This window comes from Bubalus kerabau, chromosome 1 (assembly GCF_029407905.1).
Source record: "Bubalus kerabau isolate K-KA32 ecotype Philippines breed swamp buffalo chromosome 1, PCC_UOA_SB_1v2, whole genome shotgun sequence".
Taxonomy (NCBI): Eukaryota; Metazoa; Chordata; class Mammalia; order Artiodactyla; family Bovidae; genus Bubalus; species Bubalus kerabau.
The window spans coordinates 57,556,862-57,568,874 of NC_073624.1; positions in this window are offsets into that span (position 1 = coordinate 57,556,862).

Consider the following 12,013-nt stretch of genomic DNA (forward strand, 5'->3'; position numbering starts at 1 on the left):
GGGCCCCGCGGGGATTGAACCTGCCGGGAGGGCGCGCAACCTCGAGAGAGGAGGGGCGAAGCCGGCGGTGGGAGGTGCCGGGCGGAGGCACCGGGTGACTGCGGCCACACCCGGCGGGCGGCGAGCAGGACCTGGCTGGGTCCACGCCGAAGTGGGTGCCCCTCGGGGTGGGGGCGGCAGAGGTGACGCGGGCAAAGGCGGGATCGGGAAGTTCCGAGCGCGCCACGGCTTCGGGGACCTGGAACCTCCAGCTCCCTTTCTAGGGAAGTTCCACTGGAGAGCGAGCCTGGGGACATAGGGGTGGGTATGGCTCTCGGGTGCGAGTCCCAGCCCAGGCGACAGTCTCAGGAAGGGTTTCCCTTGAGGCTAAAACCCCGGGGAGAGTCACAGCTCTGTCTTGAAGACTTTTATCAATAAAGTCCTTGACGGCTAAGTACCGAGTTCTGACCCCAGCAGATCATATCTGTCCTGGCAACACCATCCTATCACCTTGATTCTTGCGCCTGTCTCCCCACGAAGCTGTGACCAGTGTCCTATTCCACTATGACTGCCCTGCCCCTCGATCGGGGCACGAACTCAAACATTCTTTGTTGAATGATTGAATGTCCGAGCCCCTTGCTCGTCCTTTGTGGAAGCCCAGCCATCTGTTGTGAGAACTCTTCATTTAGAATCAGGGTTTGGAACAATGGGGAACAGGGAGAAAGAGATCCAAGAGGCCAGCAGCACCCTTGCGGATGGGGACAAGAGAAAAAGCGAGGCCGCCTAACGCCCCCTCGGGATCAGGCGCACCTGAGCCTTCCCGAGTACCAGGTGCAAAGTCACGACGACACGGGGGGTGCACTCCCAGCTTCCTAGCGCGGGACTAACAGTCCTGATCACCAGGGTATCTCGGCCTTGGAAAAACGCTAGCTCCCAACTAACTGCGAGGCGGTGCTGTCAAGGCTATTTAACAGAGTTTAGGGTTTTGCCAACTCTCATGGAAGAAAAAAGAGAGGGCAGAACAATCTGGCGAAGGCAAAAGGGGCGTTTCTTTAGGAAGCTTTCGGCTGGCTCCTGACCTCGCCACCGCCGCTGCCCGTGGCGCCCGCCGGCCTGATCCAAGTGTCAGGTTTTTGCACCTGCCATCTTCTCATCTCTTTGCTCTTCTCTCTTCTCTTCTCGCACTCCCGTTCTTCTGGGGCGCGGGGAGGCGGCGGCAGGTGGCGGTGGGCAAGGCTCTAGAATGTAATGTCACTTTGCAGCCGGTGGGGCCAGACTGGGAGAACGGCGAGAAGGCGCTGGGTAAGGGAGAGCTGGGGAGTGAGAGATTGGAATCTGGCATTTTATTCCCGCTGCGTCAGCCAGCTACCGGAAGGTGACCCTTAGTTAAGACCCTCTCTGTGACCCTTTGTTTGCCCCATCTGTAAAGTGGCGGGTAACCATTGTTAGCGCCCTGCCCACTTTAAGCGGGGATCAGCTGGGACACGGACAGTGCCATCACTCCGGAGGCTCTGTGGGGCTCTGTCTTAGACGCTGCACCCTCTCCCGCACCCGCCTTCTCCACCAGCCTCTCCCCTGCCCAGGTCCCTTTAATCTCACACTTCCCTGACCCCAGAGGCAGAACCTGCTGACCCCAAGCCTAAGGCGATTTGGGAACCCACCCTCTGCTCTAGGTTGTGAGAGCGCATCTAGTTGGGGCGGGCTAAGGGGCAGACCTGCCTTCCTCGGTGGGCCCAGTGCCTTCCTTGTCTTGGCAGCCTCCCTTGCGCCCACCCCCAGCCCACCCTCAGTTCCCCATCCTCAGCACTCCTGGCTCTTGTCAGCCTGTGCCACCCTTGGTGCCTGCTCCTGTCCAAGCCCTGGGGCCCGAGCCTGGAGCTGCCCCCGGATCCTGCTGTGCACCTCTGCTGGGACCCAAGGCCATTGGCGAGTTGTCTTCCGCCATCCAGGCGCAGATATTTGTCCTCTCTTTATCTCCACATTTCCTCCCAGGGATGGTCAGGAGGAAGGACAATCAAAATGTGTTACAAATTGCACTTAATTCTTCTTGGCAGCTCTTTTCTAATTAGAAGGAACTAAAAAGTAGCATGTAATTAATTCACCTCTCTTAAGGCCACTTGAACTTCTGTCCACATCATACCACTCCAAAGCCTTGAGATATTTGGTTTTCTCCATCGAATTAAGGTTGAGAACCCTGGGCCTCTTGGTTGAGGAACTAATGGACAAATATATCTCATTCCTTCATCATCAGGTTTGCTAAGAGCCTTCCCCTGTGCCCAGGCCATGTGCTGTCAGGTGAGACTGTGGTCTTTAAACAGCCTCCCAGACTCCTGGTCTGAAGGAGGGGGTGGTCCCCCTGCCTCACATTCTTGAGAAGAAGGAAGACCAACAGAGAAGTAGGATACCCTGATGAAACACAGGGTAGTAGACACCTTGCAAGGAGCAAGAGGGGCCTGTCTTTGCAGTGTTCACAGATGACTTCACCAAGGAAATGACATGTGAAAGATGAGGTCCAGGATTTGTGTTGTTGCAGGTAAAATTTCCTAAAGACAAGCCTGTCATTCAGATTTTCTTATGTTTTATTCATTCAACGTGTCTTCAGGAGTAAAATATGAACTGTCACAACCTTGATGAAAGCCATGTTCTAAACCTTTCCAGGAAAATGCCTTTTTCAGATGATAGATTGAGGAAAACTGCTTCTCCTTCACTTCTCAGCACGCTCTGAACTTGAACAATTTGACGTATTATTAACTGCTCTGAACGTGATTGTATTGTATTTGACCCTGGAAGAGGCCACCTCTTGGTGATTAACATTTCTGGGTGATTAACATTTTTAATCACTTACTTTAAGTTTGTAGTTTAGTAACTATAAATACTCATTCTTTAAGACCATTGCAACTGAAAAGTAATTCAGCTTTCATGTGACTGCCATCAATTTGACTTAGAGTGTGATCCATTATTAAAGATTTAACAAGTTAAATGTTTTAAAATAACTGATTTCAAAGATAGAGCATTATAGCTACATAACAATTCCATTTCCATTACAATAAAGGCTTCCTTGGATCTCTGCTATAATTTGCTACACCTGAAAAAAAAAAGTGGCTAAAATGAAATGACAACTTTTGTTTTTCAAAATTCCAAAATAAATGGAAAGGTTGCAAAAGCCTCAAACTCGTTTTAAAACCCAATAACCTAAAATGGCAAAGAAGTAGATACATCAAGTTCATGTTTTAGAGCTTTAAATGAATGTTTATAACACATTCTTACAAAACTTGACAGATTTGTTACAGTGAATAAAGTTTCTTGTATACCATGAATTGTTCATTCTTTATATATATATATATATAAAAGCATTTATATATAAAGTGCTATAATGTATACGGTCTTAATATTAAGACTAGTGAAATAGATACTATTGTGATCATCATTTGACAGGAAAACTAAGCCACCAAGTGGCTAATTAACTGTTAGTAAGGTATGGATTGGAGAGGGCAATGGCACCCTACTCCAGTACTCTTGCCTGGAAAATCCCATGGACAGAGGAGCCTGGTAGGCTGCAGTCCATGGGGTTGCTGAGAGTCGGACACGACTGAGCGACTTCACTTTCACCTTTCACTTTCATGCATTGGAGAAGGAAATGGCAACCCACTCCAGTGTTCTTGACTGGAGAATCCCAGGGACGGGGGAGCCTGGTGGGCTGCCACCTATGGGGTCGCACAGAGTTGGACACAACTGAAGCGACTTAGCAGCAGCAGCAGCAAGGTATGGATCCAAGCTTTAAAACCAGATTCCAGAGCTCATAATATACCACTTCCAAATGTTGTTGAATGTATATAAACTATCTAATTGTTTTGCCTTCTAAGTCTTCTATTTTAAATATTATTTTATTTATACTTTTTTTCCTTAAGGAAATATAGGTTAGTTGTACTGAAGGGCAGTAAGGTGTAATAAGAAGAGGCTACATGAGCTTTTCCTAAGTATATCAGGGCCAACCGGTAGAAACAAACTGTAAAATTAAACATGCACAGTGAATTCTTACCTTAAGGAAGAGAGTAGATTATTTAAATTCTGACATACTGGTCTCCATTTCTCAAGTGTCATGAACTCTCTTCAATTTATAACAGAAAAGCTGTCACCTGTAATAGTACAAATGCCTTTTATTACATATTTCACTAACTACTTTGCAGGCAATTTAACTAAATTTAGCATAAAATAGAATTGGCTTTGGCAGGACATTGTCTTGTCATTAAATCCTATGCATTGACACAATGGAAAATTTATTAGAGGATTCAATAATATTTACCTTAAATATGCTTTATTTTGTTATATAAGTGCCATATGACTTATTTATGAAAACAGAGACATGTACCTCAACCTGAAATTGAGTGTTGCAATGACTATACAGGTGAAAATGTTTTATATTCAGATCCATATGGATTAGAATGATTCTGAATTCATACTGATGAAAAAATTACCATAACTTCCATCTCAGTGTGAAAAGCAAAAATTTCTATATTATAAAAAATATTTCCCATCTCCTAGAAGGCAGCGAATGAAAATATCACCTTTCTAAATCTGTAATAAACACTGTTAAACAAGAGTCTTATGTAACAAATATTTCCTCTGGAGTTTGTTCATTAAATAGTTTCTCTGACATAGAAAGGAATTTGTGTGGGACTTGTGCTGTCCAGACAGGAGAAGAGGATCTTGACCAAATTCACTAGATGATAAACTCTGCGAAAGACTTGCTTATGTCTTATTTTTCTTTATTTTGCCCACAGTGTATTACACAGTGCTCTACATGGTAAAAGCCCAACATTTGTGTATTGCTTGGAGAATCACAGAAGGTCAGACCCAAGAGGAAACTTAAGAGCACTGGTTCTGGGGTGAGTCTGAATTCAAACAAGCTCTACCACATATTCATCGTGTGACCCAGGCCTCAGTTACTCATCTGCCAAATGGGGCGATAATAAGAGCCACAACATAGGGTTGTTGAGGGTCTTGAACGAGTTAATGTGTATAAAGCCTGTAGAACAGTTCTCAACAGATGTTAACCCCTATTATTTATTACATGCAATTCTCCAGGATTCTTTTAGGAATATCAACCAAATAATAACCCCTTTCACAAGGGTTAATGATGTTCATAATATTGAACAGCAAATACCGCACATGTACTGCTAAACAGGAACCCCACGTGTGCCAGGCTTCACCCTTTAGCCACCAGGATGTGGGAAAGTCCAGGGGAAACAAGGTGCCAGGCAATAGGGATCACGGGGTGGAACCTGTTTATTACAACTGGAGTGGAGGTATTAATATTTCAGTACTTTAAAACTGGCACCAGTGTGCCCTGGTTGAACATCAGCTCTGCTTCACACATCCCCACCATACACATCCAAACCACTGGAGTTTCTAATCACTCCACACAGCAAAACAGACCTCTTCATCCCATACATATTTTAGTTTTTAATTCCCTACTGAGAGAGGTGAACAGTACATAATCTAATAATCAGAATATATATAACAATTGATATTTAAGAGAGACATGTAAATCCTCTATTTATGAGCACTTCTTAACAATAGATATTTTAAATATCTGTGTAACAGAACACATATGGGGTGGCAAGTGCCAAGGGATTTTTAAAATAACATCAACAAAATCATCCAAAATAAATAAACAAATAATAACAAAGAACTGCTGAATGGGTTTTGTTAGCTGCCTACTGAGAATAAATTTCATGTGAGATGAATACAATCATTAGGGAGGAAAATATTTGCCTCCACTGCAGAAAAGCAGACTGAGGAATAAAAAGTAAACAAAACCCAGGGAACATTTAAAAACCAGTGGCAGCAGAGTCCTAGAGGGAAACGATCATGTTAAATAAAAGAACTTCCCAATCCTCCATTCACTGACTTTAACTGAGGTTTCTCTGGTCAAACAACCCAAAGCCAAAGACTGAACACCGGATCACAACAAATTTAGTCTTTAATGTTAAGATAGTATTTTCTCTTTTGCATGAAACATTTTTGTCTCTCCAAATGAACTTTAGAATTAGTTTGTCAATATCCACAAAACACTTTCTGGGATTGGGATTGCATTGAGTCTATATGTCAAATTGGGAAAAACTGACATATTGACAGTATTGAGTCTTGCTATCCATGAACATGAAATCTTCTTTGGTTTTTTTCATCTTATAGCTTTCCTTATATGGTTCTTGTACATATTTTCTTAGATTTATGCCTAAGTATTTTACTTTTAAAGATGCTAATATAAATGTTATTATGTTTCTAATGTCAAATTCTGCTTGTTCACTGATGGTATATAGGAAAGAAACTGATTTTTGTATACTAACCTTATATCTTGCAACCTTGCTATAATCACTTATTAATTCCAGGAGGGGTTTTTTGTTGTTGTTGTTGATTCTTTTGAATTTTCTACATAGACGATCATGTCATCTGTGAACAAAGAGAGTTTTATTTCTTCCTTCACAATCTCTATACATTTTGTTTCCTTTTCTTATTGCATTAGCTAAAACTTTCAGTACAATGTTGAAAAGGAATGGTGAGAGGGAACATCCGTGCCTTGAACCTGATTTTAATGGAAAAGCTTTGAGTTTCTCACCACTAGTATGATATTAGCTCTAAGCTTTTTTGTATATATTCTTTATTAAGTTTATTAAGAAGTGAAACCAGTGAACTAGAAAGCCAAAATTCTAGTTCTGGTTCTCTCTGTGTTATGTCACTTAAATTCTCTGGTTATAATATATATTTACATATACTTTCAAATTAATGAGGTACCAGGCCTACTCTTAGGCTTCCCTGATGGTTCAGGTAGCAAAGAATCTGCCTGCAATGTGGGAGATCTGGATTCAATCCCTGGGTTGGGAAGATCCCCTGGAGAAGGGCATGGCAACCCATTCCAGTATTCTTGCCTGGAGAATCCCCATGGACAGAGGAGCCTGACAGGCTATAGTCCATGGGGTCTCAAAGAGTCAAACACACTGAGTGACTAAGCACAGCACAGCACAGGACTACTCATAATGTGATAAATGACCAAATACTTCTGGCTGCCTATCCTTGTATGCCTTCTTTAACCTCATTCCCATGATCAAACTGGCCTGAAAATTGACTGCTCTCACCATATGCATCAATTGAAGTCAGAATATGATTTTATTCATCCAGATTTAGGGAGGTTCTAGTTTTTTCTAGGCACACACCAGCCATGCATATCTCTCTGTGTGTGTGTATACACATATATACATATGATAGATATATGTATATATATAAGATATATGTGTGTATGTATCCCATCTTGGACATCACACAAGAGCTTATCAAGGGTGAAACAAACAAATGCGTATAAATGTGTCATAAATAATGTGAGGTTTTCTTTTCTACTTTTCTATGGTTTTTAAGTTCTCCATAAAAACATAATTGGAAGATATCACTAAATTTTTAAAAGGGAAAATATGAGGGCTACATGATTTAAAGATATTAGAGCAAGATATCAGGGAAGAGGAGAATTATATAAGTAACAGAAATACGCTACAAGTCAAATAGCTATACTTATTTACCCATGACAAACATATAATTAATTTTAAAGTAGATTTAAAATAAAAATGAAATGAAAACTACATACCTAGATTGTCATTTCTGACAAAGATAGTTACATACCATACAAATGAGAAAAGATTCAGACAGATACTTGTCCACTTTCACAATTTTACCTAGTTGTGAAGATGGATAATTTTTGTAGAATCAAAAGTTCATGTTGCAGGCATCTTCATGAGAAACTCCTGAGGCATGGCCTATTTTATATTGCACACCTCAGGATTCTAAGATCTATTTATATTCTGCTTAAGCTCCTGATGTCGTTTGTATCTTTCTTAAAACTTAAAATTAAATTGTGAACCTGGGGACAACTAATTTGAGCAAATTACAACTGAACTCTCAAACAGATTCCAGGACATACTTTACCCTAAATATAGCATGGTGTTTCAGAGAAATAAAAGCAATTTCATAAGAATCTCTGCTACATTCTGTAATTTCAAGTAAATCATATTACCATGACCTTGTTAGAGAGAAAAAAAGAATTCTTCATGACTAAGAAGATGACTTCTAAGCTTTACTGAGATATACTTCTCAGTATAGTGTAAGCTTACAGGGAGAGAACATTGTGGACACCTCTTTGAAGTTTGTTGTGATGTGTTTTCATCTCCAGTAGATGTACTTCAACATTTAATACTCCTCTCATTCTTTCTACAGAGAAAAAAGTGACTCCAAGACATTAACATCAATAACATTCCTAGGCTTGCCTCTGAGATCAGATTGTGTTGGTATCCTTCCCAATGTACTTCCTCTACTTTCCCTGACCCTTTAATAGAATCCTGATTATATCCAGGATGGCAAGGGGCCCAGCTAAATTCTCATATCCTAGCTTCCTTTGCAGCTAACTGAGGACCGCATGCACAGTTCTAGCCAATGAGACATACAGGGTTTGCTCATACCGATGGTCTGCTGGGGATCCATGGGAACTTCTTACTTCTTCCTCCTTCCACTTGCCCTGACTGTGTGCGCAATGATTGGAATTCCTGTACCCATGTTGGGACAATGAAGGAAAGGCCAAAAGGATCTCAGGGAGATAATCCTAGACGTGCCTGAGCTGGGAAACCAACACCAGCAACCATCTGTTTCCTGACTTCATTCTATATAAGAAAAACAAACTCCAGTTTGTATAACACTGAAGTCATGTATTTTATTATCTTCAACTAAAAACATTCCTCTTGGTTACCCCTCCTCAATCCAATCTTTTTTGTGTAATCAGGTAGATAGCAAAGCTTTGCTCTCATCCCTAACAGAAATCAAGAATGAGGATCCCTAATACATTAATCAGAGCAGCTGTTCTTGCACCTGTCCCACTAATGAGTCACCCCAGAAGACTTTTTGCTGTCAACTACAAAATCAGCACTCAAATAAGCAATTATTATTCAAAAAAACTGCCCTATTTCCGAATCTCACACCCCTATGTCTGCCTGAAATCATCGTCTATTTGAAATGGGGTTGTGTCAGTGATAGTAGATGTTCTCAGTTCTTCATGTTACCGAGACAGCTGTAGTCTGAGCATTAAGGACAAATTGGCTGTGAAAGGGAAATTACCCAGGGGGGAAAACACGAAGGGCAAGATTATTCCAGATGATTAAATGAAAGCTCGGTTGGTTACAAAGGTCTCAGCTCAAATGAATAGAGGTGTATTAAACATGGGATGCAATTTCTTTGAAACAATGTACCAAATAATTTAGGAAGATTTTGTTGTTTAGTTGCTCAGTCATGTCTGATTCCTTTGCAACCCCATGGACTGTAGCCCACCAGGCTCCTCTGTCCATGACATTTCCCAGGCAATAATACTGGAGTGGGTTGCCATTGCCTACTCCAGGGGATCTTTCCGAGCCAGGGACTGAACCCGTGTCTCCTAAGAGTCTCCTGCATTGCAGGCGTATTCTTTACCACAGAGCCACTAGGGAAGCTGGTTTAGGAAGATAAGAAATTACTGTCTCCCTTTCTCACAAAGTAAGAGTTTAAAACTATGAAATATACTATAAAATAGCTTTTAGGTTATATTGAGTAGAATGAAGATGAATACACAAAATGAAACTAAGGCCAAGTAATGATAATAATTCCAATGAACTTTTAAGAAGCAAAGTACTTTACCAGTCATGTTTCTTATGTAATCCTCACAACCATACCATCCGGATATCACTATTAGTATCTCCATTTTAGATGACAAAGACTTGGAGAGATTGTGCATCTTGCCTGAGATTATGTAACTAATGAGAATGAAATTAAGGACTCAAATCCAGGGTCATCTCTCAGCCATGCTCTCAGCACTGATCCTTAACCACTATATGGTACTGCCCCATGGATCAAAGGATGTCAGACCTGACAGACTCTGTGTGGGCATCCAGCCCAGGGGCTCACAATATTTTAAGCATAAAGACCCTTTCTATCAATCATGTTTTCAAAATTTACTGATTGGAAATATACACATGAACAAAAGTATCTATAAATTCCGTAACACTCTTAAATGATTCCACACTATATTCACCATCTACATTCATTTGGAAAGTAGTAGTTCATATAAATGTGAAACCTAGGATTTATGGTCTAAAGACATCTCTTATTGAACTTGGAATTTCCAGACCCTTTGAAATATTTTCCTGACCCTCCCACTCAAGATGGAAGTTGTCAGTTCTGGTCCCCTGAGTAGCAGATGACAAAGACAGGATTACATGTGCAAAAGATGTATTGAGAGTAATTTTCATGAAGGTTAAATGGAATATAGGCAGGAGTAGGCAGGGAGTACCTTCACATCATGGTGCAAGTCTTGAGAGGGAGATCGAGAAGGAAGGATTGGACAGGAAGAGTCTCAGACTAAAGTGTAGTCTTGGTCAGCTGAAGGAGAGGCCCTGAGCCAAACCTGCCCATGAGAGGAAGCCCCTCACTGGGCCAACACCAGGACCCTCCCATGCTCAGTTACTGGCTGGGTGCAGCCTAGTATAAATGTGGCCTCGGATTCACAGGGGCAGTAGCTTAAGGCTGTCAGTCACCCACATTCTCTATAGCAGCTTGTTTTAAAGGCAGCCACAGGTTAGGAATCATGCATATGGTCCAATGTCCTCATTATACAGATGAGGAAAATGAAGCCCAATTCCATGAAGTCAATCAGGATGAGAAATTACTTGATCCAACTTCCAGGTCAGCAGAGTACTTGAACACTTTGACTCTGGAGTTAAATTCACCTGCAAAATGGGGGACCTGAGTGAGTGATTTAATGTTTCTTAGTTTCATTGTCTTCCCAAAGAGATGTTGTTTAAAGGTACATACTTGCAACTAGTAAATAAATACATCCTGCAGAGCTAAAATACAGTACAGTGATTACAGACACCCAAACTGTATTATAAATATTTAACTTACTAAGAGACTAGAACTTCAGTTGCTCCCACCACAAGAAGAAATGATAATTATGTGATGTGATCGAGGTGTTAAGCTAATGCTACAATGGCAATCACAGTGCAATATACATGTATCAATATTTTGTATACCTTAAACTTATAGTGTATGTCTCAATTAAAAAATGAAAATAGTAGTAGCTAACTCATAAGACTGTTGTGAGTTTTAAAAACAAAAACACATATAAAAGTGCTTAGCATAGTACCAGAGACATACTAACCACCCAATAAATGGTAGCAAGTATTTTCGATTCAATATTTTTTCTACTAGATATAGATAAACTAAAAATGCAGAGAGCATCTTGTTATGTCCTTATCCTGTCTCTCTAATTTTTGCTCACAAAGATACTCATAGAAAAGTAGTATCATCACCTCCATAATACCTAAATTACCCTTGATGTTTGCAAAAAATCTCCACTATTCAAGAATATTATCAGCATTGCAAATCTCTTAGGGCAAGTGGCCTTTGTGCCCAGAGGAGACAATTAAAATAGTTTTAGGAAGACTTCCTCAACAAGTTTTTAGAGTTGAATCATTTAGTGCTTTCAATATTAATTCAGTTAAGTTTTATTCAGGATAAAAATAAGTCTCTGATGTTTAAAATCCAATTCAATGCCTTAAAATATTTACTAAAGTGGAGGAGAACAAATCAATGCTACAAGGTCAGGGAGGCGCGTGCTCATTCTTGGAGAGTCACCACTGCTCCCAAGAGCTCATCTCAGGCCTTTTGTGAAGCCTGGCAAAGGGAAGAGAGCCTCAGTGGGGCTGCACGACTGTGAGAAGAGTCTTAATCAAGGTCTTGAGCTTTCAGTTCCAGAGAGGGTGTCAAGTAGACTTGAAGACTACTCTTCAACCTCTCTTTTTAAAGTAAACCAGTGTACTGGCACAACAATGGCAATATAGCCGACTATTGAATTGTACATCTAAAAAATGATTGAGATGGTGGAAAAAAAGCAATAGGGAGCTCTGTGTAAGGGGTGGGGAAAGTAGGCACGTGAACCTTTGCTCAGTTTTTCTGTACACTAAAATTG